Source organism: Erithacus rubecula, assembly GCF_903797595.1.
Source record: "Erithacus rubecula genome assembly, chromosome: 6".
NCBI classification, from domain to species: domain Eukaryota; kingdom Metazoa; phylum Chordata; class Aves; order Passeriformes; family Muscicapidae; genus Erithacus; species Erithacus rubecula.
This window is the reverse complement of record NC_136688.1, coordinates 17,045,900-17,071,086: the sequence shown is the minus strand read 5'-3', so window position 1 is coordinate 17,071,086 and position 25,187 is coordinate 17,045,900. Positions and strand designations below refer to the sequence as shown.

Sequence of the window (25,187 nt, the reverse complement as noted above, 5' to 3'; positions counted from 1 at the left end):
GATATGAAGTTGGAATCCCAAGAACCTGATTTTTCTAAGCCTGTTGCTCTTGGGGTGTCAGAGTCCAAAACAGACACTAAATAATAATTTCTTTTACACAGGAAAATGTGAACAAAAATATAACTGACATATCTGTGAGTACATGGTCTCAGGAAACTGAAAGGACTCAACCCTGCACATTTTTCATGCCTTAAAGAGCAATCCACCCCTTTCTCATAAGATCCACAAACATGTTCTAATTCATACCTCTCTATACTATGAGCACCTCTATTCATACATTTAGCAGCTGCTGCTTTCCTTTCAGACCTAAAAGATGCAGAAAGATCTGTGCATCTAAAACAGGAATTCTGCAAATTGTTCCCAATAAAATATTTAATCTATATTATCCTTATCACCCTCCATCCTTTTATCCCCATCAGAGGTTTTCCACATATTTTATGGACAAAAGCATCAGCAGAATATGTACAAACCCTGACCCCTAATAAGCCAAAGGCACAGGGAAGGGATGTACAAACTCACCCTTACCAGATCTGTACAGACAGCTAAGAAAAATAAATTTCACACTTGGTCTGTGAATTACAAAACTCCAGACTCTTATTGAAAATGATACTAGGGTTTGTATCCTTAAAAAAAAAAAAAAAAAAAAAAAAAAAAAAAAAAAAAAAACCTTGAAAATTGTAAATATGGGGTGCAATATTCCCCACAGTTATTTCCAGTGAAGCTGGTGCTACATGGGAAGGTGCAAACATTTCTGCTGAATTAGGGAAAAGTCAGCTATTGATTGCAAGGGGTTAAAAATAGCTAAGCCAAGTGATTTAAAAAATCATTAGTATTTGTGTTTGCCTTTGTTCTTGTTGAATGCAACAAATATCTCATTTAGCAGAAATGTTCATGGTTAAGAGATGATTTCTTTGCAGAAGAAAGTGAGACAAATGGCATATTTTTAGGAAATGCTATTAATTTCCAGAGTGGGTTTTGATGTGCCTCTGAATAATCATATTTCTGGCCTGCCCACAGTTACAGAAATCAGTGTTTTCCTAGAAGAGTCTGGCTTGAGGTGTGTGCTTCATTTTTGATACCAGTGAGCCTTAAACCAGCAGGTGTGATTGGCATCCCTCTCTTCAAAAGACTTTCACATGCCCAAGCAATTCTTTCATTTCAATGCCTGTGAAGTAAGCAAGCAGAATTCAAGCCAGCAGCACATTATTAAATAATTGTTAAATTAAATGTGGAGCTACCTCTGCTCCACACACTGGTATCAGGAGAGGTGGGATCAAAGCAGGGTCAAAGCTGCAGGTTTTATCTGTCATAAATCAGTATAAATCCACTGGTGGTTAAAGTGTGCCAAGAAAAGACCTGTCCACTTCAATATTGTTTCATAACCACTTTAAGAAGTGCATATTCTTCATGGAAACAAGTGTGCTGGTGCAGTTATTTAGTGCTTTAATGATGCTGCTACTTGTGATCACCTTGCTTGGAAAGTGTTAATTTTAAGAGAATAAATTGTGATTTCTCTTTGGAATTTATTTAAATGCTTGGAAAAGAGGAAAGGGGGATTCCTTTGGAGCCAATCCTGGCTGTGGTACTTGAGCAGCACTGATGGCATGGCCAGTGAGGTTGTGATCCCTTTTCTATTTTCCAGGAAAAGGGAATTTTCCTGAGCCAGGGCAGGGGGAAAGGAGGTGGGACAGGTTGGCCAGAAGGAGATGGGGAGCACATGGTGGGGTGTGCAGGCAGGGAAAGTGTGAGAAAAGAACTTGTGTAGTGGGATCAGAAATTATCATCCACACATTTTATCCAAATCCTTTCCCAGCATAAGCTGAAGTAACATTCCTGTGACAGCAAAGCCCTAAAATCAATCTCACTCTGAGGACAACAGTGACATTAAAATAAAGATTTAGGCTTAAAACAGCAAGCTGAAAAAGAACTAGAGTGCTCCCTGACTGGATGATAGATTTATTGTTAAATGAAAGGGTTGAATTGGATGCACCTTTAAAAAGCAGGTGACAGAGCACGTGAGAAACTCTTAAAAAAAAACCAACAAACTCTTAGTCTTTCTCAGAGGGAAGCAGACATTTTCACAAAATGCAGACACAATACCAAAAAAATAAAACTCTTAAAATATTCATTAGAGAAATACAGGCTAAATCAGAATGTGAAGAGACTCAGATTTTCCCCTCAGATGAGGGGAAATGAGGTGAGATGGAGATTTTCAGGGCAACATTTTGATAGTCAGAGCAAGCAGATACTCACCTGCATGTTACCAGCTAAAAGTGCAAGTGCTGCAATTATATTCCACTTCAAAAGGTGTTTTCTAAATGTCTTAGAAATTCACTTTCCTGCATCAAAGCCACAGGAGGCTTCAGCACTGCAACAGCCTCTTGTACCAGCTCCTTCAAATCTGAGACTCACAAAGCAAAACTCTGATACCTTTTCTAGGAAATACAAACAGGCTTTAATTAAGCATGTGTAGCAGTTAAATCAAGAGATCAAAGGTACTTTCATTTCGTGTATCCTGCATACTCAGCACCCAAGGGAATGGTGTGAGGGATTCCTGCAAATCTGGAATGGATTTTGGACAATAATTCCTTGTGTGAGCCTCTGGACAGTGTTTAATCTCTTCATGATTTTGTGCCCCCACTTGCAGGAGGGGTAAAGAGTGACCATGTGAGAGGCAGTGGTCTCATTGGAATTATTTTAATGTTTACAGAAGTTCAGTGAATTCAGGGATGAATAAAGGATGCCAGACATCCTCATGGCAAACCTGCACCTAAGGTGGAAGAGTGAGGTATTTCAGAGCTGAGAGGAGTGGGGGTTCATTAGGAGAGGGATCTGCCCATCAGGGCTGGGACAGGGGGACACACCAAATGAGAAAGAGAAAAAAAAAAAAATCCGAAATCTTTAAAATAATTTGTTCTCAAAGTTACTGTACCATAAAAATGCAGCAGCACGACACCCAGATTGTGATCTGTTTATTCCAGAAGGTTTCTGCTTAGCAGAGTGACCCAGATGATCAGTTAGTATAGCAAACACTTCCAGTTCCCTGGAAAACAGCTCATGGTGATGAATAAGGCACAAAGCAAACACATCTTCTGGGAAATTCACTCTCATCACACACAGATTTAGAGCTGCTGTCATAAACCCACTGCAAGCAGTCAAAGCTCCCAAATCAGCCAAAAAAGAACCTGCCCAAAGCATCTAAAACTTGCAGGAGGTTATAGGAGGTCTGTCCTGATGGGATTAACAGCCTAGGTCTGTGCTCAGAACATTTCCATCGTCAAAAAATGTAAATTTGGTCTTTGAAGTGGTCTTCCTGTAATGAACCTCACTGCTTTTTAACCAAAGGGTATAGAAACTGCAACACACAGAAATTGTAAAAATCACTTTTTAGTTGAGCCCTTGGTGCTGTGACTGAGGCAGCAATATTCCATGCTCTGGATGAAAGAGAGTAAAAATTTAGTATTGGGAGGCACAAAAGGATTAATTTTGCAGCATGCAAGATCCAACCAGCACTGCAATTATTTATTTTATGGCCTAAAACAAATATATATTGAATAAATAAAGAAACAAACCCTTTTTAGTTTTCATTTTCAATGTAACTCTGAAATGTCTATTTTTGGGGGTTTGCTCTAATGGAATTTTTACTGAATGAGAGTTGCTACTATAAAGAGGAGTGAACATCCCTGCTAAGGAGATGCAGATCTTCATGTCTTCTTCCCATGGCTAAGGAAATATTTTTATAGAGTAAGCCATTCTGGGGGAATTTTCAGCCCTTTCAGCACAATCCAGCCTTGCAGATGGCAATAAGAAGAAATTAACCTGGACCCCAGAAACTCTAAGATCAGCAGGATTCTCCTGCTCAGAGCCATAACTCACCTGTGCTTTCAGCCATTCTGCCACAACACTTACATGGCATTATTTCAAAGTGGTGAGTAAGGAAGCAAAGCCAGGGAATCCCAGTCCATGGATTGATGGAAGTTTTATGACACCACTGAGGTGGTTTTGGCTGCCTTTCTACTCATAAGGACTCCCCATAGGCAAATATTGTCTGAAAAATTCCAGCTGTACGTACATCACAAAACAATACCTTGGTAATAGGTAGATCAAATTTGTATTTATCCATTCTGTGCAGGAAAAAAAAATTATTCTACAGCAATAGAAGGCATTAAAGGCAGAAAATTGTGCTACCAGAGGCTTTACTGCTTCCCAGGAGCACAGATTAACACCTAGAGTAGCTGGTGAGTGGGAAGTTGCCTAATGGGCAGCAGCAAGTGAGTTGGTAGATGTGTCACTAGAGCTCCATCAGCAGCTGTGTAATGCAAAGATTAGATACTGGTTACATTTTGTCAGGCTTCCCCAAAGGATTTATAGCTCTGCTCCTGTCCCCAGGCTAGAACATAATCACCACCCAGGCAGAAATCTGCATTCTGTGGTGCACTGGCATGTCTCCACAGTGGGATGGAGGAGCCTGTTAGTCACAGCATGGAAAATGCAGCCCTGAGATCAAAGGAAGCTGAGAAAGGGCTCAGGAGTTAGGAGCAATAAATAAAATGCTTCTTCTGTTACCAAACACTGATTCATTCTTCTAACCTGTCTACATGATCAAAATTACTAATATGGGCAACAAGTGCAGGAGCAGCTTTAGGTAACACCCTCTCAGACATCATCATAATAATAGTAATAATAATAATAATAATAATAATAATAATAATAATAATAATAATAATAATAATAATACATCTTTCTCATCATATGTTGGCAGCAGGAGAAGCTCTGGGGTTTTTGATCAGAAAATCCAGGGAATTTGTCCCACTGTCCAAACAGAAATGTATCTGCAGCTTTGTGTTTTTCTTTACAGCAGTTCCATTGGCTCCCCCTCTATTACATTCAAATTTATTTTGTATTTTTTTCATATATGCATATAAGAATTTTTAAAATACATATCTGTATTTTTTTCATGTCTGATTTAACAGGGTCTGCTGTTGGATGCTGTTTCCCCATAATTTCTGAGTTAACCTCCAGAAGATGCACTGCTCCTGTCAGCTCGTGAGGTATGAGCACAGCAAGTGTAGGAAATGGTTCTCTCAATGGCAAAGGATTTTTAGTAAAGCTAATCTCCCCAAAAAAAAAGGCAGCAGATAGGACACAACAATATTTTTTCCTACCTAGACAAAGCTTGGGACTCCAAGTGCTTTGAATGGATGCACTGAGTGTCTCCATTGACACACAGAGCAGAACACAATGAAAACAAATATAAAATAAAACATAAAACAAGGCCAGGAAACTTAACAGCTGAGTTATTCCATGGTACAAGTATTTAAATAGAACCAACAACATAAGCTAAGATTATAACACACTGTTTTTATAGTCTGGTTTTGTGGGATTACTAAACACAGTTCAGGTTGATCTTGCAGGTCCAAGTTTCATCCATTTTTCCTGTTCCATTTCCAGCACTGGAGTTTTTAATTTTCATGTAAAACATTTGCAGCACAGAATTTCTTAGGAGTTCCCTGCTCATCCACAATGACCCTACAGTTTATGTGCCATATTTTTCCATTTCTCCTTTGAATGCATCAGGTTCCCTTGCTATTTACTTTTAATAAAATCTAGAAACAGTTGGCATCAATGTATAAATGTATCCACTAATGGGAAGGGATGTTATGAGAAATATCAAATTATTAAATGAGGATTTTCTTTGTCAGTAAGGAGTAGCTGCTACATCCTCTATAAAGCTCTCAGAGTAACTGAATCAGACTAGTGTCTATAGGACATTTCACAAAAAGTGAGGAATAATCACAACTTTTACATATCCTGGAGAAGGAGATTTGAGGTTCTGTACTGATTTACTGCCAGAAGATATCAACCCAAACATAGCTGAGGTGGAAAAAAAGATTTTTCCACCACTAGGCAAAGACAGACAAGCATTTCTCAAGATCTCCATAAGCTATAAATTGATTGCCCCTCATCCCCACACTCAGATTTAAGTCAGCAAATACTGTGCAATAACCTGCGAGTCACCTGGGGAAAATGCCATTTTGGGCTGCATGAAACAATTAACAAGCCAGACCAGTCTTTTCAGAGAACATTTTGTTGAGTGCACTGAAACTTTCTGTGCTTTTCCCATAGCCCTGCTGCTCACAGCTCATCTGAGAACACTGGGGTTTGGAACAAGCAAATAACAAGTGACAGGTGTGACTCAGCTCTGACTGAAAGTGAAGGAGCTATTGGAAGATTGAGGGGGGAAAAGTGGGAAAAAGGAGAGTTCTGGTGATGGTCTGAGCTTAGGAGTCCAAGGGACATTTCCAGAGTCAGCAGATTGGCTGGTCTGACCCACAGAGGGGCTGTGGCAGCACAGGGATGTGTTTGGAAGAGACAGAGTAGGGCAAGGAATGCACACTGTGCCTGGCTGCAATAATGCCATCACCTCTCACTGGCAAATAGCTCAGCTTCATTTCTAAACTGAAATTGCAACCTTTCAGTCATACACAATGGCTGGGGTTTGTTCCATTACTTCTTCTTGATCTCTGTGGAATTTTCCCCATGAAAAGCCCTTTGAGATGAATCTCAGGTATTGTGTTGCCTTATCCACCTGAGAATTATGAGGCCTCTTCAAAACAAGTCTAGCTGGAGAAGTTCTTGGTGCAGCTTGAAAAGGACATCCTGATCAGGCTGCAGGATTGCATGTGATGGTCAACATTGTCTCATGTTTCCTCTGTCATCTGCTGGAGTTCTTCTGCCCATTCTTGTGATTTTGCTCCTGAACACCAACTGATCCCATGTTTCAGCTGATTTAAGAATTACAGCTGGCATATTTTATCTTGTCAAAAAGCATTTGCCTCTTGAGGGATGTCAAACCAGGGAGCAAGATACCAGAGGGAGGCCCCTGGAGCTGGGAGAGCAGAACCCTTGATACCACTTGACATCCGAAGGACAACAGCAGGACAGAAAGGGATGTGGAAGCCAAGAAAAAAGGAAATGCAGGCCTTCAGTCAGGCCAAGTGTGCTGAATCAGCAAAGATTAGATTTTGATTAAGCAGACCACTGCTGTGTGGGGGAGAGCACCCAGAGCAGGAGGATCTGTGGCACTGACAAACCAACGTGAGCTCACTGCTGCTGCTGGCAATAGCAGAAACAACAACCCAACAAAAAAACAAAACAAAACACAAAAAAAACCAAACCCCTAAACACAGGTGCTTTAGCTGCCCATTTCTGCACTAAACTGAACCTTTGGAGGCCTTTGAGAGCAGGCTGTGGGCAGGATCCTGTGAGCAGCATCACTCACTGAGCAGAGCCAATTTGCTGCCAGGCAGCAGCACTGACATCTCCTCCCCTCCCTGCCCAGTTTTGCTGATGCTAGTTTTTAAAGTGCCATACTGGACCCATGCTGAAATCAGGAAACAGCTCATTAGTGATTGGTAGAATAAACTGTGTCTTATTTAACTGTTCAATTGTCACAGCTTATAAATATAGCACATCAGAGTTAAGCAGGTCAGCTCGTTTCAGACTTAATTTTTCACCACCTTTCTTTCTAATGGTCTCAGCCAAATCACACAGGGATGCTTCCAGTGTAAATTAGAAACCCTGTGGAATAATTCCTGTATGTGTATGGATGGTGAAAATGAAGCTGCAAGGCCAAATTTTGCTTCCATGGAACTGCATAGGATGCAAGGCGAGTTGAATTAAACCATTAGGAAGGGTGTTGAATGGATGAATTTGAATGCAAACACTGAGGATATTTGGAGCTGTACTATAAAATTCTTCCTTTCTTTGGTGTAATCACAGATAAAAGCTGGGCCCATCATAATAAAATCAGATATGCCCAGTTTCAGATCTCTGTTTCACTCCAGGAGTTCTAAAAACACACCTGCAGCCTGCTCCACATTCAGAATACCCATCATGGTACCCTGATTTTCCAGCTTAGCTCCTGCACTGATTCAGTGATTTTTTAAATTCCACACCCTGTGTCACTTTGTTTGGTGGGTGACCTCCAATTCTGCAAAGGCTTTCAGGTGTGGTGTTATAAATTTATGTCTGAAATGAGCTGACCTGCTTAATTTAGGATGCCCATAGAGTTTAATGGAACAATTCAGTGCTTCAGGGTTTTTTTTTATTTTATTTTTTTGTGCCAAAGGCTCCTGATTTCTCACAGCTGCAACAGAGACATCTAAACTCAAATTGCAATTTATAATGCTGTTTATAAAAAAATCTGCATGATCTCACAACTTCACAGCCTGTTTCCCACAGGTGTATCCCTTCAGTGGAAACCTTGCTTCTTGTATTTGACTCATATCTTCCTAATATATTGTTGGATATATTTGACCACCCTCACAGTAAAAGAGGTTTTTCTGCCAATGAGTAAGCTGAGGTTATAAACTAATTTTTTTATGGTGAAATACTATGAAATTCAACAAATTTCAGTGGAGCTCTTGAATGACCCTGTAGCAATTCACAGAGTGCTCTCTGCTGAGCTGTAGAGATTTTAAAAGGAAGTCTCATTTCTATAAAACCTACCAATTACACCCATCTAAAATTCCATAGGCTTGTTCTCCTGGGGTTTGTCATCCCAGAAATCCAGGTCAAGAGCAGTGTTCAGCTACCACTCACTCCAAAACTCAGACTAACAGGGGCTGGGACTGCACAGCACATTCTGCAGCTCCACTGCTCCCCCTGCAAGGGCTGCAGGTGATGTTCACATTTTTCTTTCAATAATGAATCAAAATTATCTAATCTGAGCACAGCAAACTGCCACTGGAGAATTGTTCACTATGAGCTAGACATTATCAAAATAAAATATCATAAAAGCAATTGGTACTTAATTCTGGCTGCAAGTTAATGGGGGGGTTCAAAAAGGGCTGATGCAAGTTTTTGGTGCCAACTCCAATCACTCCTGCCACAAAACCACATGAGGAGCATTTCCAAGCAAGAAAGGAAAATTTCACTGTTCCCCTGTTCATTGTTCTAAGTCACCACAGACTCAACAGACATTCCTTAATCAGACTTGTTCATTTTATCAATACTAAGGAGCTCTGGAGAAATAGCTGTAAATATTTAAATATTTATATGTAAATCACCATTCCAACAGTGAAGTAGTTTTGCCAGGTTGCATCCTGCCAGGTACCTGTCTTGGCAGCTCCTTTAGGGGAAAATGAGAATTTCCCTCTGAAACCAGAGCTAACACTGTGAAACCCTCTTAACAAAGCACCACAAATCACAGCCCACTGAAGACTTAAAAAGGAGGGAAGGCAAGAAATCCCCCAGTGCTGATGTTCTGGACTGGTGCAGGTGAGTTCAGTCCCCAGATCTCATCTGCAGCTTTGATTGTGGCTCTCTGGATGTGACAGGAGGGGCTGTGTCAGAGGCATCCCTGGCAGGGACTCCTGCAGCTGAATTCTTTCCACAATGCCCTATTTTCACTTCTTTCTGCTCTCTAAACTGGAATATTCAAGAGGAGGTTGTATGTAGAGATGATCTTTAAATCAGACCTAAAGGGATGTGGGTTTTCAATAAAATAGATTATGGTTTCTTTTTTTTTTTTTTTTTTTGTAGAAAAGAAAATTCAGGATGAGACTTGCTATTCTGTCCTCACAGAAATTCCTGCAGCTCCTTCTTTGAGAAACACAAGCATACAAATTCTTCTGAGCAGGAGTGTGAAATACAGAAATGTGTCATTTACTGTCCCTGTGATTATCCAGCCAAATCTACTCAATACAAGCCTCTGAGAAATGACAATTCACTCATTCTAAAGACCTGTTAGAATTTGGCAGCATTGTCAAAACTCCCTCATCTCAACACACATATTCTAAATCAGGCCCCAGATTTCTCAATCTAGACGCTCAGGGAAAAGGGTAAACTCAAATTTGATTTGAAACATTTTGCATGAGCATCGTGAGCAAACCCTCTTGTGCTCACTCTCTGCACTCAAAAGCACCAAGCCCATGGCAGCTGCCTTGTCCCAGGAGCCCCTTCCCTTTCTGCATTTGTTCTCCACTGCAAAAATCACCCTCCAAATCCTCCAGCTGATAACAGCCCTGCTTCATTCCTAGTTTTTAATCCATTATTTACTGAAACAGATAAAAACTTCCAAAGGCTTTAAAAATAAGTGAGAAAAGCGACTATGAAATTAAAGACTATTCTGTAGGTATTGAATAGCAATGTTTCCCAATTTCCAGATTTCTGTGCTCTCGTTGCAGCATCACTGCTGTGCCAGTGCATTTACTCTGGTTATACACCAATAAAAACCAACAGCAGCTTCCCCTCCCCACCAAAGGGTTCCCAGGTCTGATGTTGCTCATTGAGGTAAAATTCTTTCCAATTACATAACCATAAAGGGGCAGGTCATTAAGTGATTTTATCCCACAGTCTGGTAATACTGCCCAAGCAAGAAAAAAGATGATTTATCCAAGCAACTATTAAAAACTCCTTACTTTGGCTATAATTAATGAGGTGTAAATTGTAGTAGTTACACTTGCACCTTAAAATTCAGCCACCTCATCTCTTAATTATCAACATATATGGCACAATAATAGTTCACTTATTTAATTGCTGGAACAGGGAACTCTGCTAAACGTGCAAAGATAAGAGTGAGTAGATCATGGTGCAGCACTGGAGTGCTGTCAGCAGCAATTCAACAAAAACACTCACATGGAGGCTTCTCTTACCCTGATGATCAACATTCAGCCATTTTCCATAAATTAACAGCAAATGAATTCTGCTTGCAATGCAGAAACTACCCCATGATGAGCACACTGTAGCTGGAGAGAAGTTGCATGGAAGATGCTTCAGGTGCCTCATTCCACATTCTCCCTCCACTCACTGAGCCCCTTTAGAGGATAAATGAGCTGAGAGGTTCAAAGAAGGGAGTACAAAAAGAGGTATCCTGTGCTGTGACAAAAAATTACCAAGTGTGAATCAACAGCAGTAAACCATTAATAAGAGGAGCACTGCCAATGTGCACCTTGAGGTATTAGTGTAGCACTGCTCATAAATGACATTAATAACACAGTAAGTGCACTGCAGGTGAGGAAAATCAACACTGCAGTGAAATCACTAGGTTCATTTGGAAATGAGCTCATTAAAAATGCAAAAAAAATTAATGATCAGCCCTACACTACATGTGATTTTTCCATTTTGATATAAGTATATTACATTGCACTTTCAGTCCAAATATCTGCCATAGCAATTTGATATAATTGACTTTTTCTGTTAATTTCATTGAATTACTTTCAGTGCTCTAAATAATAAAGTGCTGATTCCTTTTCACTGCTGACTGACAGATTCTGCTCAATGTACCTTGTTCACTATCAAGATTTAAAATGTTTGAAAATCCTGCAAACCCTAATCCAGCAGATTTGAGGATAAGTAGCAGCCTACCTCAACTTCATGTTTTACAATCACCATGTAGAATTCAGTAGCTCCCTAAGAATTACAAATGCCAAAAACCAGAAGGTGGTAATGAAGTGGTTTGATTGAAAGATATTACCTTGCATAACAGAAGGCATTTTTGGAGAACCTCACTCTACTCCCTCTCTTTTATGTTTGCAAAATGATAATTGGAAAACAACCCTGAGCCACTGAGTTTAGTACCCATTATCCCAATCATGTAATGCAATGTCAACATTTATGGGGAGGATTAATTAAAAAATGCCCCATGTAGCTCCCTGAAGTGAATTGGCTGTACTTTCAGCTGGGAAAAGTGGAAGACAGACATTTTCTCATGTGTAAATGCTTTCATCAGCAAAGAATGCATGTCTGGGGAGAGGGAGCAAAATCCAGTTTTGTGGTGCCAGGAGATGTCCATGTTTCATTCCTGAGCACCTGATCTAGGAACTGTATGGGATAAAGCACCCCTAGATAATTTGGGAAGTTGAATGGAGGAGGAAAACTACTCCAGATTAATCTCAAAGCAGCACAGAAGGTTTTGCCCATCAGCAGACAGAAGCATCCTGAGCTGCTGGGGAGAGGTGACCTTTGAGCCTGGTGTTTGTACAGCAGCCAGTGGCTTAGAGAGATATGCAGCAAATAAATACAAATAAATGAAAAGAGCCAGTAGTGAGTCTCTAGTCACCACCTTGATCACTTCCATGAATGGTAATTCATGACTGCAAAAAAACTCCATTCATCTTTTTTTCAGGCTAAAGAATTTTAAAATGCTCATTCCTCATGAGGCAAAGGCCAGGGATGGCAGTGATGGAGATGCCCAGGCAGGATGAGCAGGAGTGCCCATCCATCTCCTGTAACAAACATGTCACAGCCCCCATGTCCCTGTCCCACCAACCCACTGCTGAGCTCCAGGCAGAGCAGTGACACAGGGAACCACCCCAAAAACCTGCACCAGTGAGGAGGAAACTGCAGAGCCCTCCCCAGCTCCACCAGCCTCTGTGGAGCAGTGTGGGTGGCTCAAATGCAAATCAGGAATACAAATTGGAGGAAATAAATACAGGGAGAGAGCTAGTTTCCATTTCTTTCATATATTCTGAAATTGCAGCGATTGTTAATTCATTAACATAAATCACGGAGCTGGGCACCCTATATTGGATCAAATATTCATGAAAACAGCAACTCTAAAGATAACACCTTCAGATAAACACATGCTGGTCTTGCAGAAACATGGGGGAAAAAGCAGGAATTCAAAAAAGCACAGACATTTGCATGCAAGCCATACATTCACACAGAAATACATTTACTTAATATTCCAGTCTAGCACAGCCACCAAAACACCCCATACAAAAGAGCCTGAAACTCGTGTGAGCACATGCACAGGGCAGAGATTCTTTCACCTTTAAAAGGGCATTTTGGGAGCCATAAGGCAGAGTCAGGAGTAAGCAGCAGCCTTTGCTCACTGAATAGCCCAGGCACCTTGCAGCAGCTCTGTTAACTGCAAAATTAACACAGATGTGTGCCAGCTATTTTTAATCCTTTAACTGCTAGCAACACGAAGGGCTGGTGCTTTATGTTCAACACCAAAGGCAAGTAAAGAGACTTTGAGCAGAGGATGACCTGCAATACATCACCTTGCAAACAATCCAGAGAGGGCAGTGCCTGCACGCATGACAAAACAAACACGAAACTAATGCAGGGCTTGGAACAATTCATCACAAGAGCCTCAGGGGCAGGTTTACAAACCAGGCATGGAAGTGCCTGGTAAGACTTGCAGGAGCTGCCAGCTCACACCTACTCATTGAGAAGCCACCAGCCCCTTGGAGAGGCAGTGAAATTTTTAAAAAAAAAATTTTAAAAAAGTGTTTAAATTCCCCCAGTGATCTTGCAGGCTCCCATCTGCAACTGCAGGCACCCAAACGCCTCTGTAGCTCTCAGCAGCCAGCTCTGGTGCTACTGACTCACTAAAAATTACTGAGCCCTGCTGCCTGGGCTACCTAGGCTTAAAACTGAGCCTTTAGAAACCCCTGGGTACTTAAAATGGCTTGGTTTTGGTTTTTTTTCTTATTGGAAAAAGGGTGAAAATTATAAGAAATAGGATGCTGTAAAACTCAGCTCGTGGCTGATGAAAGCCCTGATGTCAATTTTAGCTGTAATATTGCACCCTCCAACGAGGAGCAGTGCTCCAGTAGATAAAACACTGAATATCAGGACACAGGAGGAACCACACAGGTTGCTGCATTAGGTTGTCACATCCAGAGAATCACAGGAAGAGTTCAGCAAACTCAAAATAGGGATGGCTTCCTACTGGGATCCTGCCTTTTCACTCCTGTAACCATGGGAGCACCTTCACAAGCCCTGACCCAGCTACCAAGGAGTGATGGAGCAGGTTTTATTTTCATTCCAGGAGGCAGCAACAGGGGTGAGCAAGAGAAGCTTCCAAGAGCCCAACTTGCTATTTACTTCTGAGCATTTTCTGAAAGCTCCAACTGGAACATATTGCTATTTTTGAACCAAAGTTTATGTTAATTTCATCTTGTTTTACCATAAAAGCTTAAATCACACTTTGTGATAATGTAATCACTGATCTGAAAGCTCCCCACTGCAGCATGTACTCTTTTTATTCTCTCTCTCCCCAAAGAAATGGCTGAGCACCATTTGCATCACCTCTTCATGGGATTACCCAAAAACTTGATACCAGTTAGCTAACAATTCTTGAATAATCTCTCAGAGGAAAAGAAAAAAAAAATTAAAAGCTTATTTTGAGAAATTTCAGTGCTTGACACTTGATAGCTTAAATGCAAGATGCCTTGGAAGACAAAATATAATTTTGTATTTTTGAAATATGCAATGAGGGAGTTTGTTTGGGGTTATTTTTTTGACAATCACACTGTAAAAAAAGTGCTGAAAAGTTTAAATTAGTGCCACAGTGATGAATGCAGGACCCAGAACTGCAAGGGAGCACTCAGCAGGATGATGCTCATGGAGTTAAAGAGGAACTATTACATGTGTACATGTGTTTGTGTAAACAAGACCAAGTGCTGACAGGGGTTTTGTTTCAAATGAGAAAAGCCTGGAGAAATAGGTCAGACCTTTTAAGAAACAATTTGTATTTCTTGGTACTGCTTGTTGGAGGAATGAAACAACAGCTGTGCCAGGAATCTTCCCAGCTGCACCTATGGTGGTTCCTGGGAAGTGGAGACTGTCCCTACACCCAAAAGTGGCTCCAGGCTCCTCACCCAGCATCATGACAAATTCAAATTTGTTTGCCAGTGTCAGGGCACACATCAGTGCCCCTCTGCCACAATAAAACAGGAATGCTGGGGGAGTTCATTGGGAGCATCAGGAAATGGCAGATAACAGCCCAGCACTTGTTATCAGCTCCCCTCCATCTCTGTTATGAAAGCAGGAAGAACCTGAGACAGCAGACAGCTCTATCTCTGACAAACTCGATGGAAAGTGGCCAAAGGATTAAAAAGTTACTGAGAGAGGTTGTGCTTTGTCAATCTTCCAAACAGACTGGGAGGAGAAAGGTAAAATCCAGGGCTTTGGTTTTGTTCCCCAAAATATTTCCAAATGTTACCTCGTGTTTCTTGCACTATCAAATTTTATCAAAAATCAACGCATTTGCAAAATCCCAGAGAAGTCAGAATCAGTTGTTTGTAGAAGATTTCTGCCAGCAGCACCAGGCAGGGAAGAGAACCTTGTAGCCCAGGGCTGCAGGCAGGCTCTGCCCTGCATCCCTGATGCTTTGGGTACCCCAAGTTCAGGGTCAGGGCTCCACCCTTCCCGTGGGTTCTGTGCCAACCACAGAGCAGCAGAATCCAAATGGAACTCGAGAACAAGATGCTACATTTGTTTTGATCACATTAAAGTCAGAGGGAGCTATTAAAAGGAGTTGTAGCAGATGACTGGGTCCCAAAGAACCACAGGCAATAAATTCACATGGCGGTTTTGTTTCATAACTTCAGTCCTACTTATTCTTTCTTTGTCTATTCTAATTACTGCCTGATATGGAATTAATGCAGAAACCAAATTAAATGCTCGGGAAAGTGTATGAATCAGCTGGGCTGAAAGAAACAACTATTAAAAACAATTAGATAAAAACATCCATTTAGAAATGCACTGAGGCAAAGAGCAAACACAAAGACAAAATGGAGAGCTGTGATGCCAGGAAAGGAGCAGCCTCTCAGGGTGTTGTGGAGGTGTTTGGTGGCAGGTTGGTGGCCTGCTGCCTTCAGAGGGTGTCAGGGCTGGCAGGTGGCACTGGGGAGAAATGCATTCAGATCTGAGCTGCCTCTTTGCTGCAAATGCTCCCCAAAGAGTGTTGTCACACTGGGATGGCAAACACTGTCAGCCTGGAGCAGGGATGCAGCACTGGGACCACACAGATTGTCTGATCTGAGTCAGCCCAGGCTGACATAAAAGAGTGAAGATGAAAATGTGATGCTTTAATCTGAGATTAACTCAGAAAAAGCAACCACAGGTGAGGGAATATGTACAGTAAAATAGACTGGGGCCCTCTCCTCTGGATTTAGAAACTACCCCATGCCCACTGTTTCCCAAGAAATACATTAATACATAATACAGTCTCATATTTTATCTTCTTTTTTTTCCTCTGCCTTCAGTCAGAGTTGGGATTGAAAGCACAAGGGACAAAGTTTCATGTTCAGATTCAGTTTTATAATAATTCTTATCTACAGTGCAGTGAATTCTAGAGCACTTCCAGCTAACAAGTTAAAAGTGAAAAAAAAGGAGCTGTATCTTGCTCATTGCAAGGCCTTTTAAGGTCCAATTAAAAGCTAACACTGACATTATTTTTACTTTTGACCCAATGACCAAACACCTGTGACCTGCACTGCAGCATCCTCTATGCAATTAAAAACTACCACCTAAACCCAAGAAGAAGAACAAGAAGGAAGAAAAATCAAAGCCCCAAAACCTCCATCTTGTCCCATACCTATTGCTATATTCTAAAACCTCAAATTCCAAACACTTCACCATGTGATATCACACACTTCTATTCAATCCCATACCAGTGATCTCAACTCCATCACTCAATTTTGGAAACGCTCTCCAAGGCTTCTTTTGAGGGATCAGTGCCAGAAAGCACAGAAAGTTCAAAATTCCCAGGGTTCCAACACATGAAAAAACAAGGTTAAATACAGCAAGCTCCATGAGTGCATCACTGACTCTGCACTGGTGATGCTCCTGCAATTCATGACATTTTGGAAGCAAAAAGTGCAACAGTGTGGATTGCAAAAGCCTGAGCTCAGGAATGTAAATACTGCTGTCGGTGTGGCAAGCACAGAGCTCATTAGAGCACATTAATTCTCTGGAGCTGGTGGCATGAATAAGTGCACATAATGCCATCTCTGGGCAGCTCTGCCAGCAGGAGCTGTGCAGAGAGGCCCAGGCAGAGTTTAACTAAAACCTTTCAGACACTTGCACACCCCAGTGAGGATCAGGAGTGTTGGACATGCCCATGCTGTGCTTGAGGAACAGAGAGCTTGGAGTCAATGCAGGAAGCCCCTGTGTCTTGACAATACAGGATTGACCAGAAATGTGTGTTCTGTCACCATCTGCTGAAACCAGCTGGGGCAGTGCCCCTGATCTCCTGGCACATATTATCTGCTAATGGGCCATCTTTATACCAGCTGGGCAATCATCTTTATCTTCCCACAGCCCATCCTCCCTCCAGGAGATATCTCCTGTTCATGGCCACTGAGTCCCAGGGCATGGCTGATGAAATTCCATCATCCCACTGGGAAATGCTCCAGCCAGGGCAGGAGCCAAGCCTTTCCTACTCAGATAAAAACTGAGATTTTGGACACCAAGGAACCTTCTTTCCACTGGATTCCAGAGGAAAACCAGACCCTTCCACATCATCCCTGGAGCTTCAGAGGAAACTGCCCCTTCTCCAGGAGCACTGCTCCAGCTGAGCCACATCTGCCACTGCAGGAGGATGCAGCACCATGGAATGGGACTGTGCCACCACCCTGACTGACTGACTGTGCCAGCTTGGATTCTGACTCTGGCAGGGTTTGGGATTGTTCTGTGTAATACTGCATTTATTTTAATTTTCCTACTAAAGAACTGTTATTTGTATTCCCATATCTTTGCCTGAGAGCCCCTTAATTTCAATTTATAATAATTTGGAGGGAGAGGGTTTACATTCAAAGAGAAGCTCCTGCCTTTATTGGCAGACACCTGTCCTTCACACCAGGACAACCTGCTACCCAGAAATCCCTCAAAACCAAGGGCACAGCACTTGCAGCACAATCCCTATCATGGAAACCTCAGAAAAGAGCTGAAAAACTCCCAATGAACCCAAAGATCCCTGCACCACTCCTGGTGGGGACAGGCTCAGTGTGGACTGTGGGATGTGAACCCTCTGTTTCCTCAAGAAGATGAAGAATTTCCCCTGCTTTTCCAGCTGAGAGAATACAAATCAGGAGCACAAACTCCTTGCTGGGGCACCCACAGGAGACATTTCCTTAAGAGACCTCACTGTCTCTCCCCTCTTGAATACTATGAGTTTTCTCCAGCAGACAGTTTATCCAATACTCCAAAGAACAATTTTTAGCACACAATGGGATATGTGCAGGTTGGAAAGTACTTAAAAATAACCACAGCAGAAACCTCATCTAAATGCCACTCTATCAACACTGTCAGTAGACATTTTAGGAATAAAAAAATGAATTCTTGCATAAAACTCAATTTATTCTAAGTTTCCCAAATTGTATTGCCACCTCAATCCTAAGAATCCACTTGTATTAAACAGAAAACCTTTCTGTGATCCATATTGAGATTAAGTTCCCCCTTTAGACATGAAAATTATCAAAGGTGCAATGTTAATAGTCACAAAAAATCATTTCCCTAAGGAGACTGTGGCATGAGCTAAAGTTACAATCCTTTGGTTATTTACAAGAACAAATGCCAATATTGTCATTGGGAAAAGTACTGATACAGCAAAAGAATTCTAAGTGTTACTCGAATGGATCTAATTCTTCATTCAGAAATAGAGGAATAAAAGACATAAATTTTCATTATGCAATTGCTATCATTTTTGTGTAACTTTTCACATGTTTAAATAGTATTGAAGAGAAACAATGACTTATTCTGATATTAAAAAGTCTGCTAAAAGAGGAAGAAGGTCTGTGACTAATAAATCTTTGTTTGCAGAGGCACAAAAGAAAAAACCCAACAAAACACAAAAGTAAAAAAGAGTGAGAAGACTTATAAACATATCACTGTATTTCTTTCCTCTTTCTGGAAAGAGAAACCAACAGTATCAAAACAATAACTGTGCATCACTCTGAACTGGAATATAGTTCACATTTCATTCCTGAAAATGTCACACACACAGAGCAGAGGCAGAGATGTCTCAGGTACACCAGTTTAACCAATGCAGGTGACTTCACACTCTGTTTCTGGCTAACAATTACATCTCCTGGAAAGACCTGCCCTTTATTGAAGGGGGAAAACCAATTTTAAGAAGGCACAAATAACTCAAATATCACACTACAGTTATCTTCCAGATAAATCTTTATTTATTTGCATTGTCCCACTCACTGAAGGGCTCAAGAAGAGCAGTACAACTTGCTGGGCACTTTAAAATTGCAAATTGAGTTTATTTAAGCCTGCACTTTAGGAGAGCATCAGTGTCATCTATACTTGATGCTCTCTGTAGCAGTTTCACCTTTTTGGTTATTGCAGAGCAAACAAGCAAAACCCAGAAAACCTTCTGAAAAACCTCTCCCAGCTGAGTCCCTACAAATATAGTGGAGAACCAGCCCAAATTTCAGACCCAGTTCACTGCTCAGAGACCCAGTCCCCACCCCCTGATGTCCCCAGGATTCCTTTTATCCCTTCGCTGACCAGCCCAGACCTCACAGTCAAGATAATTCTGGTTAGACCTAATTAGCCATGGAAATTAACCAAGCAATTCACCATTAATTCAGTGAATTTAGGCTGGCTACAATGGTAAGAATTTTGCTCTGCTTGCACGAGTAGATGGCATTGATTTCAGCAATAATTGCCTAGAAAGATAATTTTAGAATCAAATTAGCAGTTAAATAATTGCAGAAATTATACAGAGAGACTTCTTTGATTGGACAGTTGTAATAATAGCTGCAGAACTCTGTCCTACACAGACTCTGCACAATATGCTACTTTATTGTAGCCTAAAGTTAATATTGCTGAAAACACACCACACTGTGAGAATGCACTCCTGTGAGATGATTTCTTTGGGGTGATTTTAATTATCTATTAATTAAACTGAAAATATTAGCTATATTGAAATATCTGATAATACTGTGTGGAATATTCAAGGTTTATCTCAGTCCTGCTCCCTTTATCTACTACTTTTAATTCATCACTGATTTTTTTTTTCTTTCCAAACAAGCTGTTGGTTTTCCAGCAGGGATGATGCTCTGCACGTTGGAGGGCTGGAGTGTAATTTCAGATAAGCATTAGATGTGCTTCCCTTGGAGCATTCAAGGGTTCCATTAATTGCAGGGGCTGACTTTAGAGGACAAAAAGGAGGTGAATATCAAGATTCCCTTCCTTCTCCTACCTAGGGAAGCAAGGCCCAGGCTGCCAAGCAGAGGAAGCCAAAACTACCACAAAAGAAGAATTCTACAGGCAAAGTGAAGCATCACTGACTGGCCTGGAATAAGGGTTTGTTGGGTTTTCCCCCCTCAATTGTTGATTGTCTCCTTATTGCTAGTGCTAGGAGACAAATCAAACAAAGAACAGCATTTACTTTTGTTCCACAGTATTGTGACATTTAAACAGGACAAATGAGAACTGTCCAATAGAGATTTTGATATTGATGACAATGATAGACTGGATTAGCAGAGAAGGGATTTGACTGATGATGGAAGAAAAAGAGGATGGAATAATTAATGCCCAGGATTGAATTTTTATGGACAATGAGCCACTTTAAATTCATTTTATATTTCTATCAGACTAAATTTTTGATCTAGTATTCTTAAATTTCAGCGAGACATTTGACTTTGAATCTCACATTTTGATTAATAAAACATAAAATTGATAGGGTGCCTATGCAACAGACTTTAAATGATTAAATTGAGCAGCAGTGCTTTTAATAGACTCACATGGGCACTGATTCACAGCCTTGCAGCCAACATTTTTATCAGGAGGAAGTCAAAACTATCTGACAAACCTCCTGAGATGACAAGTGGGGAGGTGAGGAACAATGAAGCCCCAGCAGATGCAGTCAAGCACCAGACCACACATCTGGAAATATTGTACAGGGTCAGAGTGTCCATGTGCAGCTGTGGTGGAGAGCTGTGGCTACTGAGCAACTCCCACAAGGAGGAGAAGCACTTGAGCTGCAAGGTCATTAATCTTGCTTCTCTCAATTACACCACAGCCTGCAGAGTAGGCTTGTTCTAAAAAACAAAACAAAGTAAGTCTTGGAAGCAGAGGTGAATAATCAGATCAATGGACAGCACTTCAGAGGTAACCTTAATTCAACTTTTATATTTGGGAAGACCAGCACTACAATAAAAACTTGGATTACATCTGACACTGCTGCTGATGGCCATTGCTGGTGAACCAGGAACACCAGAGCAGCTTGGACAGAGGGACACCAGACTGAAAACACCTCAAAGACCCACAAGGATGAAGAAAAATGTGGGAAAGGACCTTTGATGGAACCATTTGAGACTGAAAGCAAAAGCAGCTGTGCCACATGTGCATCACTCACTAAAACAAAGAAAACTTGTGGCTCACGTTTTTCAGAAGGCAAATTTGACACCAGTGGCTCCTTTGTCACCTAAATGCCTGGAAATGTTTTACCAGAAAAGGTTTTCCCATGTTCTCTACTCCTTCTTATGGCCAACCCTTCTCTAAGCTTGTACTTGGTCATTCTTTTGGATATGGGATTGCTGGAGGAAAATCTTCATGTGCTCAGGAGTAACCCCAGCTGGTCAACAACACTTTTATGCATGGACTCCCAGTAAAATATAAATGTTTTACTTCACTCAATACACAAAGGGGTCTTGTTAAAATCTGGTGAAATTCCTTTAGAAAATAACTCAATAATTCATGTTAATTATGTGACAGTAGTCCATAATCTTTTCAGAGGTGTTTCAACAGCCTAAAGAAAGGTACCCATAGAACATAATGCTTGTTTTAACAGCAGGAGAGCCACGAAGAACATCTAATAAAACATCTAATCAACACTCCCACATTTATTCAGCAAGAGATCACTGCCTGTAGACAATTTGGAGGTCAAGCTCTAATAGTCCAATAAAGTCAAACATTTTAGATGCCAAACCTTGCATGGGGAAATACACTGATAAATTCAGGAGGCTGCAACTCTGAAAACACCCCTGTAGTACCCACTACAAGAGCTCTTGTCTGTTTAGGGACTGACAGACAGCAGTGGACAAGTTGGTTTTTTTTCCAAGTCTACTTTTTGTGAATCTAAAAAAACAAACAAACAATTTTTTTTAAAAACAGCCAAATAAACAAACAAAGAAAACCACACATCAGGTTTTGAGACTTTCAGAGCTGATGAGCACCAGGAAATTCAGAAAAACCAAGAGAACACTGGACAGCTACAACAGCCAAGCCTGTAGCAGTCTTCAAAACATTCAGCCAAGACCACAAGGTCACAAAATACTTCCAAAGTTACAGTATCATGGAAGGCCAGACCAGAATATGCTAAATAAAACAAAAACCATCAATTTTAAGAATTTTTGAAAACTAGTCCTAAGAATTTCAGCTTCAAGACCTCTCATGGAAGACAATGACAGAAAACTGTTCTGATTAGCCATGACCCCAATAAAACTCCAATTTTTCACTACTGACACATTCATCTGCCAAAACTACTCATCAGATTAAAGGAAAACTACACAAAGGAAGAACTTGTCAAGTCTGTAATAGTCTCTTTTAAATCAGTTTTTCAGAACTTGAATGAAAAAGAACATCATATAAGTGAAATAATTTTCATTATTTCCAAAACAAAGAACAGCCATGTGGTAAAAAACTGATTCCTCAGACAAATCTCTATATTCCAATTCTTTTTTTTACCATTTTTACATTGGTTGCCAAAATATTTTGCTGGTGCCAGCTATTGCATTGTTTAAGAAATACCAGAGAAAACCAATCTTTGTTTCCCATTCCTTTGGAATCTGGGGGGGGGGTTGACATTTTTATTTCCATGCATCTGAATGCTGAGCCTTTTTCTTGTCTTAGCAAAAGCAGCCCCTTGTGAATGACATGCATTTATGCATCAACCTGGTGTTAGCCTAGCTAGGAATAACACCAGGTTTAATTTACCAAATCCATACCTCTCAAACACAGGGCACCAATTTGTTTAAAGACTTTTCCCACCTTTCCAGCTGAAGACACTGCAGTGAGATCATCACATCACTGAGCAGCAGAGTGGTGCAGGACAGCTCTGCTACCTGGTTTGTTTTTTTATTACCTGGGATTCAGATGGATTGCAGTTTGCACCAGCTCCCTCCAGGAAGGTTTTATCACCACCCATCTGCAGGAAATCACACCCCAGTGGGGACCTCATGCACAAAGACTTTCCTGGAGAGCAAAAAAAAAACCTCTGCAGTCAACACAGAGGCTTTGCAGCCATGGGGAGGGAAATGCAGACACATGAGGGCAATTCAGGAGAAATTGCAAAAGAGGAGCTGCAGCTGCTCCCCTGCTGATGCACCAAACCTGGTGATAATACCTGGAAATTGGAGGCCCAGACTTTGACTGTGTGTTTACAGTCTGACACAGATTTTGCTGTAATTTCTCCCACGTTATTCTTCCCATTCAGAGCCAGGAGGAATCAGCTGGAGCATTTCCCTAAAAAGGTTGCTAACAGGTGTTAAAATGACAGACAAGGTGCTGGAGACAGTTTCATATCTAGAGCAATGCACAGTGGAGAAAACACAGAAATGGGCACTGTCCTATGAGTCTGGGGTTTTATTGTTTTCATCTTTGAATATTCTTTCATTTTTCCTTTTTTCCTCCTGCTTCCACAATGCAGAAACCTGATTTAACCTCCAGATCAAGTAGAAACATGTGTGTTACATTTTGCTGTATGTGCTGTATATACCTCTTAAAAGCAATCATTACCTAAATACATTATACATATTAATTATGCATTATAAAATATTATATAAAACAATAAAGTGTATAATCAATTCTATATTCTAGATTAGCATCTAGTTCATATCTATTCACTTGTAATTAAATAAACACTGTGACTTTTTCTGTGTGCTGTTTGAGCTGAGAATTGCCCTGTCCAAAGCCCCTCAGTGCTATCCCACCTTGTTGATTTAGAGAGCAGTAAATAAGCACCAAAATGTTCATTTATTTTTCAATGAAATGTTGACATGTTTGGACATTAAAGCCTAAATTCATCTGCAAACATTATCAATATTTACTGCAACAGAAACAACCTTTCCCAAATGACTAAGAAGGGAACATCAACAGAAAATTACTCACAGCCCCCTTCTCTTGTTCATTGGCCTGACCTCAAGCAAGTGTGAAAGATGTGAAAAAAACAGCCCAGTGAAGACCAGGAGGATGCAGTGAGTGAGTGAACATGTCAGAAAATAAGATTTAAAAGTTATTTTACCATAGGCCTTAAACAGACATCAGCATTCCCTACAGAAATAAACATGGATACCCCTCAACCTACTCTGAGCTATTGCTTGTCTTAATCTACAGAGAACAGCTTCATCAGAATGGTTTCAGTACTGATGAATTCAGAGCATTCTCTGTCCATATGGATATTAAAACCAGGTTATTTGCTGGCAGCTGATTATTTGTGATCAGCTCAGACTCAGGAATGCAGTGGAGGAAGGTAACTCCTGGCTGGAGGATCCATCAAAAATTCAAATCCTACCAAAGCAGCACCTTCTTTGTGCTCCTGGTATCCCATTCTTCCAGCCTTGCTGCACATCCCTGTTCTGATTTGACCAAAATGAGGCAGAACTGGAACTTTTCACTGTTCTTTCACAGGGTACCTGAGATTTCTGCATGCATTTAGCAACACTGAAAGAGCAGCACTGAAACTACTGTTATTCCAAAATGCTGGAATGTAATTGTGGAGAGCAACCACAGGAGGTGGAGGGTGCCTTTTTCTACATCCTCATCCCTTCCACAATGCAGGGCTGTATAGGGAAGGATTCCTGCCCTGCAGCAGCTCCTCTGGCAGTGAGAACACCAAGCTGCTCACTCCCAGATGCAGCTCTGGGGGTTTTTGGGAGCTCCAGGAGCTGAGAGGCACCGAGGCAGTGCTCAGGTCTCTGGTCTGTGGGAGGTGGCACTGACAATTTAGCAGCTGGCACGGAGCACTCTTGAGTTGTTCAACCAAAGCTCCAGCTGTGAGAAGCAGCCACAGCACTGGAGGTGTCCTCATTGTTTGTGAAATCATTGTTAATTAAGGTGAGATCTCGCTGTGCTGGTGTTCAGCCAACACAGGGAGAAATGGACCTTTCCCCTGGCAAGTCTATCATTCAAACAGGCTGCACAAGCCAGCACAAAGGATGATTCAAAATGTAGAAAATGTATTTTATTGTTTCTGGAAACTTTATTTCTGCAGGCTCCCTCTGATTAGCAGATTAATCTCATCAGCAATGTGCCCTTCCCTCTGTTTTACTCAAACAGTGACACAGGAATTGTCTGGCTGAGAGATGCTCCACCAACACCAGAGCAGCTTTCAGCAGCTGCCTTTCAAAACTGTGTCTGTCTTCTCCTCCCAGGAGAAATGTCTGCCCACAGTTCACACCTCTGGGTTACAAATGAGTTCTACCTGAGCCAAA

At 41.1% G+C, this 25,187-nt stretch overlaps 1 protein-coding gene across 1 annotated transcript in view; it reads right to left on the bottom strand.

The window, feature by feature from the left end:
• Positions 1–22,940, bottom strand: part of KIAA1549L (KIAA1549 like) — a 112,521-nt gene extending 89,581 nt beyond the window's left edge. The window contains exon 1 of the mRNA XM_079310131.1: positions 22,841–22,940. The gene's annotated coding sequence lies outside the window, so the exon portion shown is untranslated. The remainder of the gene's footprint in view (positions 1–22,840) is intronic.
• Positions 22,941–25,187: the final 2,247 nt, after the last annotated feature.